This window comes from Beta vulgaris, chromosome 3 (assembly GCF_026745355.1).
Source record: "Beta vulgaris subsp. vulgaris cultivar EL10 chromosome 3, EL10.2, whole genome shotgun sequence".
NCBI classification, from domain to species: domain Eukaryota; kingdom Viridiplantae; phylum Streptophyta; class Magnoliopsida; order Caryophyllales; family Amaranthaceae; genus Beta; species Beta vulgaris.
In genome coordinates, this window is record NC_079204.1 from 50,662,042 (window position 1) to 50,670,792 (window position 8,751).

The 8,751-nt window shown below is 31.1% G+C and overlaps 1 non-coding gene across 1 annotated transcript; it reads left to right on the plus strand.

Annotated features, from left to right (window-relative positions):
* Positions 1–2,637: 2,637 nt before the first annotated feature.
* Positions 2,638–6,650, plus strand: LOC104889573 (hypothetical protein). Its single transcript, XR_007272316.2, has 3 exons — positions 2,638–2,881; positions 4,838–5,335; positions 5,950–6,650. It is a non-coding gene; the product is annotated as a hypothetical protein (transcript).
* Positions 6,651–8,751: the final 2,101 nt, after the last annotated feature.

The following is an 8,751-nucleotide window of genomic DNA, read 5'->3' on the forward strand; positions in this document are numbered from 1 at the left end:
GAAAATTAATATAATATGTTGTAGCATGAAAGTATGTAACAGTTGCAACAAATGCATGAAGAAAGAAATTGATAAACGAAGACTTTGAAGAAAAGAAGAATCAAGAATGAAGTTTAGTTTATAATTTCTTAGAATAGTAACTTTAGATTAAAATGTAATATGCTCAAACTTGGTGATATGCTATGTGTCGAAATATAGATATATGATATTAGTATAATTATTATTTTCTTAGAGTTAAGAAATAAATAATTAGTTAATGTTATATGTCTATATAAAAAGGAAATTAGTTTTCAAAATAAGGGAAATAGATTTTCGAAATCAGAAATAAAAAGGGATTAAGGAAAATGAGTTTTAGAAAAAGATTTTGTAAAACCGAGTTTCTAAAAGATTTTAATAAAAATAAGATTGATAAAAACGAGTTTTTGAAAATATTTTAACAAAAATCAGATTTTGATAAAAACGAGTTTTAAAGAATTTTAGAAAAGAAATTTTCGAAAAAAACGTGTTTTAGTAAAACGTGTTTTGAAAAAAGGTTTTAAAACTGAATTTGAATAAAACGTGTTTTGAGAAAATATAAAATCAGATTTTATTTTGGAAAATATCTTTTTGATAAAAGAAACAGAATTTGAGTTGAAAAGAAAATCTAATGTGGAAAACTTATCTTTTTAAGTTTAAAAGATAAAGATAGAAAAAGATAAAGTTTTATCCCTTAAATCAAGGATTAAAAGATAAAGATATTTTTAAGTGATTTTCGTCCTAACCAAGCCTATAAAAGGGAATCAGAATTCACTTTTAAATCTCAGTTTTCAGAGACAAAAACCGATAATATTAAGAGCTGAAAACTGTTTCCTCCGGCACTGAGCATAGCACTGAGCGAGTCAGATTTAAGTTACTATTTCATAATTGTAATTGTCCTCTATTTGCTTGACTAAGAAGCACATCATTGAGGATCGTTCTTTCTTGTAACTTTTATATTAAAGAGAGTGTCAACACTTAGAGTTAAGTGTTGGGAGTCATTACTAGGGTTAGTAGTGAGGGGAATCTTATTGTATCAAGAGTTTGATATTTTAGGATTCAAAGAAATAAAAGAGTTTTTGTTTCTTGTGGACGTAGATCTCAGAGGTGAGATTGAACCACGTTATATCTTGTGTCAAATCTAATATCTTTCAAGTTTATTATTCGCAAAAACGTAAATTAGCGATTTTCGAGTGTTTGGCTCAGAGCCTGGCACTGAGCCACGAAAGGATTTTTGCGAAAAACGATTAGATTTCACCACTCAATTCAACCCCCCCTTCTTGAGTGTTCCCTTGGGTTCCAACACATACTAATACAATTAACTATAAGTTAGTTTGTCAACCCTACTTATATAATCAATTATCAGCTAATGAAACCAGTTAAGAAGTATCAGTATTCTTCCAATTGCCAAAAAATATATTCCTTATTTTCAAAATTGTTGAAAAGCATTTCATTAGACAAGTCCCCATGACTGTTTTTTTTTTTTTTGTTGTGAAAAGAGCCACAAGGACAATTGATATATACGAGATTTCATTCTAGGTCTTGAGCTCCACAATTTTATGAAATGGTAAATGATAATGATTGTAAGGTGAGTTGAAGATGAATCATGAAGCGAGTAGGTGAAGGAACAAGCTAAGATATCGTTGTGCCATATGTTTGTGTTTTGTGTTGAGCTACAACATTGCACTAAGCTAGAGCATTTGGGGAAGCACAACAATGGATCAAAACATGAACAGTACTAGTAGAAGACCATGACCTGCCCGTGGAGTGCACGACTAGGAGTTTCTTTGGTGCTTTATACAGCTCAAGTCCACGTGTTGGGCGTGGCATGAGAGGAAGGTCATGGTCTGGCTGTGGTGTTCCTTGGCTACGAGATTTAACTTGTTTTCCTACTCAGATTCAGTTTCCTATTGCGTTAGGTTTTTCGTTTTAACCCTAGTATAAATATGTTTGAGGCCATTTGTTCATTGTATGATGAGTGAAAATCATTCTTCAATCTACAGAGACTAGAGAACCTAGATAAAGGTTGGAGAGTATAGAGAGATTAGAGAGTTCTCATTGTATCATCATCTCGTATTCAATGTCGTCTTAGTACAGTGTTCGTGGGTTTCTCTCTATTCAAGGGTGTAATTTTCACATTAAATCTTCGTGTGCTCTTTATTGCTTTATTTCTTAATTCCTCCGCATATTATACTTCGATTGCTTAATTTGTTAGCTACATATTCCTAACAATGATCAGCCTCATAAGTCATAAAGTCTTGTCTTACTTGTGCTACTGATTAGACCAACTGTTACAAACATACACAACATCCAGACTGTACATGCACCGCATCGGATTCAATTCAACTATTGCTAAGTATGATCTTACAGCATTATCTTCCCATGAGAAGGAAGTAACCAGGACATAACACATATGCTTCATATCTTTAATATATACAGCAATGAGAGCTTTCCGAAAAATGACCATACTTGAAGCTAAAGGTCGTTGACTACAAAGTTAAGAACTCCCCCAGATAAGTGTATTATGCAGAAACATATAACCATGAAATGACACTAATTTTAAAAGAAAGAGGAAAGATAATGGATGCAATCTAACATATGTCACGGCTTATATATTGGAATCATTAACGAAATTATTCCATTTTCTCTCATTTAATCCTAATTCTTCAGTGTGTATATATATTACTGTTAATCTCATCGTTCATAAAGCTACACATTTTGAAGAGCTCGGTTTTTCCCTTTCTTTTTCTCTCTTTCACTTTCTCTCTCAAAATGGTTTCATCTTCTCTTTGCTTTCTTTTGGTATTCTTCTTTGTAAGCTGCAGTGAATTTTTTGCTTCTTCAACAAATGCAACTACTCTTGATGGTTAGTTTGGTACTTGTATAATTTTGTTTATTGAGTTTTTTCAAGTAATTCTATATTTGGCACTCGCATATAGTTTAGTTTTTATAGCTTTAAGATTATTTTTTTTTTTTAATCAAATAACTCTGTTAAGGTGTTCTCCTCAAATATATATCCCCACATCTGCACCCCAATTTGAGATAACATCTAACGTACGAATTATTAACTTTAATAATTCCTATTATATGGGAACTTTTGAAAACTTTGGTGTTCACCTAAATATCTTTAAATTCTTTTTATGCATTTGTTATTCGAGGATAATTAATGAGGGCAAAAAAGTTATAGAAATTTTTAAAAAAAGCTCTAATGTAACCGCCAAGTTTTATTGGAGTGAAAGCAACTTCCACATTAAAAAAAAAAAAAATGTATAACTCTCAACTAATAATTGAAATTCTTATTCATTATCTATAGAGATATAGTTATACACTTATATTTAACAAGTAGGTTTTCAACAAAAAAGTATCAAGTCTTGTGTTTTATAGTTATAAAGTATACACTTATTTGTATAATAAAATTTAAAACAAATTTTTAACCCAAAATAATGAATTTCGATTGAAGATCTCCATAAAATCACACATGCAATGTAACAAACGTAGGGGTGTGTACCGGTCTAGGACCGAACCAGAACCGGCTGGACCGAAATACAGGATTTTTTCTTGGACCGGAATTTTTTTTTTCCAAAAAAAAAATATTTTTTGTTTTATTTAAGTATATTTATAAATTATATTCATCAAATATTAATAATTTTAATAACAATAGTCCTAAAAGAATGAATAGTAGGTTTTTAAATTTCTAACTTTCTACCTTTTATTTTTTTTTTAACTAAAATAATAGAAATTCCGGTATACGATCCGGACCGAAATTTTTCAGCTTTAGACCGGACCGGACCGAGATGGACCGAAATCATGATATTCGGCGGACCGGGGACCGGACCGAATCTCCGGTTCAATCCAAATTCCGATCCGGACCGGTTTGTGCAGACCCCTAAAACACACGCATCATATGCAGAAAAAAACACTAGTAATGTGTAGGTAAGGAGTGGTTGTCTTAAAAAGAATTGCGAACCTTAAGGTTATTTGAAAAAAAAAAGAACACCTAAATAAATTACAGAATTATGTGGTATGAAAATCATACTTTATTTTATTCACATTTTCTTTAAGTGTATTTTTTTTTTTTTTTACATTCTTTCATATTTTTGAAACTTCCTCCTAGTAATCAACTAGTTGGGAGAAGGTTACAGCTAACAACATATTACATATAGATCAAGTTTTTGTAACACGAGAACACTTGGGGACAAAAATAATGAAATAACATGGTGGAGGGTGTAACTTGGGGGAGTAATTTTGTGAAATGGAATATTTATACTTTGTTTCATTTGTTTATTATTACTTGTAATAATTTGACTTCTCACTAATTATGTACTGTAATAATATATATTGAACACATTCTTATAATTTTTATGATATGAAAACACAAGTTATTATGCAATATTGTTGGATTAATGCCAACTTATTCCAAATAATCAAATTTTTTATTTTTCCAAATAAATTAATAATCATAGTTGTGCATTGACAAGCGTGAAAATTAAAGTGTTGTAATATAAAAATGATATACTTTCTCTGTTTCGGTTTAAATGCAACAAAGGGGTATTATTTGTGAGATATAAAATATTCCTTTGTTGCATTCAAAACGAAATGGATGAAGTATATATATATATATATATATATATATATATATATATATATATATATATATATATATATATATGATAGCTGAAACATTTATTACACTGATATTTTCTAACAAATATAATTAATAATGCTTATAATTAACCCTTAAGATTGTATAATAAAAGAGTGAATATTTCGACATGTATTTTCTATAGTTATAATGATTGGGTATAAAACTTATTTGTTATAGGATTTCTCCCAAATGGAAATTTTGAAGAGGGACCAGATCCATCAAACATAAAGCACGCGGTAATCAAAGGGAAATACTCTCTTCCAAAGTGGATAAAAAAGGGCTTGGTTGAGTACATATCAGGTGGGCCTCAACCAAGTGGCTTCTTTTTTGCGGTTCCACGTGGCGTCCACGCTATAAGGCTAGGAAATGAGGCATCTGTATCTCAATATGTGAGCGTTAAGAAAGGATCATATTACTCTCTTACCTTCAGTGCAACAAGGACTTGTGCCCTAGAAGAAGTTTTAAGGGTTTCGGCTTCTAAAATCTCCACAGATTTACCCATCCAAACATTGTATAGTAGTAATGGTGGAGATACGTATGCTTGGGCTTTTGAGGCCATGGCTGACATTGTTAGGGTCACTTTTCATAACCCTGGTGTGGAAGAAGGTCCTACATGTGGACCACTTTTGGATGCAGTTGCAATTAAAGAGATGATGCCAGTTCCTAAACCCATTGGTAAGATAATCTTGCTAAATAATTTCAATAAAAAATTTTTAATCAACCTTTCTTAAGATTATTCATTTTGCAAAAATAATTTTTTTTATCACAAATAATCGTCCATCACCAAATAAAAAGATTGTTAAAATTATCATTGTCATTGTCATTGTCATTGTCTAACGCGATGAACTAAGTTTCCGACTATAGTATAGTACGGGCAGTACATGTATTACTATCAATCATGTTTATTTTGAGACATGATAACAAAATTTATATACTTTTTGCTAGTTTTCATATTTTGGATTTTAGCTTTCATAAAAAGTGAGAACAAAAAAAGATAACAAATCAATCATTAGTATAGTTAATATTATTTTTGTGTAACATTGTTTTATAATAAAATTATGGTAAGATTGATCATCTTAGTTTGTAACCTAAAAAGATTAGTTTATAAATTAAATGGATCGTCTTATAAACTAAAAGAATTACTTTTAAATAATAAATAAACTTTTATCTTAAAAGGGTCATTTCTATCATAATTAACTCCTTTTAAGACAACGAGCGAGTATCCCTCATCTTAGTGATATTTTTTATTCTAACACATGAATAATCACGATGACTCCTTTTTGTTTCAGGAAACTTAGTTAAAAATGGAGACTTCAACTTTGGTCCACATGTATTCAAGAATTTCTCAACAGGAGTCCTTCTCCTTCCACATCCTCATGATTCTGTTTCTCCACTCCTTGGCTGGATAATTGAATCACTAAAACCTGTGAAATACATTGACTCAACACACTTCTTTGTTCCCTCAGGATACTTTGCTATTGAATTAGTAGGAGGAAGAGAAAGTGCTATATCTCAAATCATAAGAACAATACCAGAAAAATTCTACCTTCTCACCTTTAAAGTTGGAGATGCCAAAAATGGATGCCATGGATCAATGTTAGTGGAAGCATTTGCGGCCGAAGAAAATACTAAAGTTAGCTATGATTCTCAAGGAAAGGGTGGTTTCACTTCTGCAAGTCTCAAGTTCCAAGCTATCTCAACGAGAACTAGATTAACTTTTTTTGGAGTTCATTTTATCATACTAAATTTGATGATCTTACACATATGTGTGGTCCAGTCTTGGATGATATCAGGGTTGTGCCTCTTCATTAATTTAAAGAAAAGAAAAAGAGTATTATATATGTTGAAGTGATTCAAGATCATTTTTAGATGTGAAGATTTATATGTGAAATTATTGGGAAGTAGTAATTTTATGTTATTAAAGAGATTAAAGATGGTGTTTTAAGTAAGATATATGTATCGAAATTCAATTCATCTAATCAATTACTAAGACCATGCTGTGATATTATTGTTACGATCTAGACTTTGCATGAGTGCGTAATTGATCTTTTGCATTAAGTCTTGACAAAATATTAAACTTAATTATAATGTATAGCACACAATACATGTGTGTCCCATATTAATAAAAGAAAGAGATGAGTTTACTTTATAAGAAAAAGGGGTTACATTTCTTATTGCTATATGGTTTTTAAAGTGGAACCTCCTTGTAAAGTGAACTATTTCTCCTTGTGATGGATATAAACAATTTTTTTTATATCAACAAATTAAGCACTATTAGTATATTGTATCAAGAAAGAATATATAAACATGAAAATAAAGTGATATATATTGAAATAGAAAAAAAAAATCATTGTTCTAATATAGCTAATAAATATTAATTATATGTTAGTTTTTTATATACTTTTTTTAATAAATTTAATATACTACGAGTCTGTTTGGGAAAGCATTTCAGGTGCCTAACATAATAAGGTGCTAAAATATTTAGTCGCTAGAATGAATTAAAGTGTTTGGGAAGTGCTTAAAATAAAATTCCAGTTGGTTAAAAAGAATAAAATTGAAAAGCTAAAAATTTTAAGGTTTCAAAATAAGGTACGTGAAATTAGGCTTGCCAATCAGGTCAGGTTGTGTCAAGTTCGTGTTTAGGTCAAGTAAAATCGGGTTGAATACCCCATAAGCTGACTTGTCTTTATTTTCGGGTCAAGATCATTAACTCTGACTTGATCTAAAACTTATCGGGTTAACCTGACCCGATCTGTTTGACCAGAATTTTAAAACTGCTTTTAAATGGGTAAACCTGAACCTGTATGACCCGCTTTTTTCAGGTTGACCCAACCCACATAACCTGATTATTGTTCTCCAAAATAGTATGCATAAATAAAAGTTGCAGCACCTTGAAATTTCAGCCAAGTTTTAGGCTTTTAGCTAACCAAGTTCATACTTGGGAATATCACATATTTCGGAAGGCTTGCAGTCATAAAAATATCACAACCCAAATTCCAGCTAAGTTTCATAAAGAAAAACGAGATTAATGTAGCATTAATGTATTATACAGCCATAACTCAAACAAACATTGTTGAGCGAGGTTGATTGTCGAGGACTCGATCTCGAGGTCAACACTTGACACACTTGGGGTAGGCGATTGTTGAGGCACTTCATCCACTTCCTCTTCGACCTTGAGCTTCATTACGGCTCCACATAATGCCTCAAGTTATTGTAGATCCATTTTTGCTACACAATTAATAAAAATTCGGATTAAAAAACAAAGCAAAGAAAAAAAAAAACTAGCTGAAATTGAACTAATATAAACATTAAAACTTTCATTATTTACCTTCACCAAATGACCAATTAGAGCTTTCAATTTCATTTTTCAGCAACAATCTAGCCCTCAACACATTAGAAAAATATAGATTGGCAGTAGGATATTTAGTTCGAGAAAAGGCAAGGGATTTTTCATAAAACACCTTCAAAAACTTGAAAATTAGAGGATGCATTATCTAAAGTAATAGAAAAGATTTTCTTTTGTATACCCCATTCCTTCAATAAACCATAAACATGATTACATAAATGAACCCCCATATGAGGAGGAGGAGGCATGAAAAAGAAATTCAGAATTCTTTTTTGCAAACACCAATGCTTATTAACGTAATGTGCCGTCAAAGATATGTACCCATCTATGGTTATAGAAGTCCAACAATCTGAAGTCAATGCAATTCTACCACAAACTAAGCCTAACTCAGATTTAAGTTTCTCTTTCTCCCATTTAAACATCTTCAGGATACCACAATTTAGAGTATTTCGAGACACATATTTCTAATGAGGGTGTAAGTAACTCAAACATCTCCTAATTCCATCATACTCTACAAACTGTAATGGAAGATCATGCTTCATAAAAGCACTTAAGAAAAGACTCAATAATCCACGAAAACAATCAAGATAAAAAAAACGCAACCTATGCTCTAAACCAAAAGAAGATTTTTTCAGAATCATTTTCCCAACATCCCTAAAAGACCTCATTTTAACATTTTGTTTACATGACGAATCAAATTCCCAGTCCCCGTCTTTCAATCAACATTATATTGTAAGACTGCCCA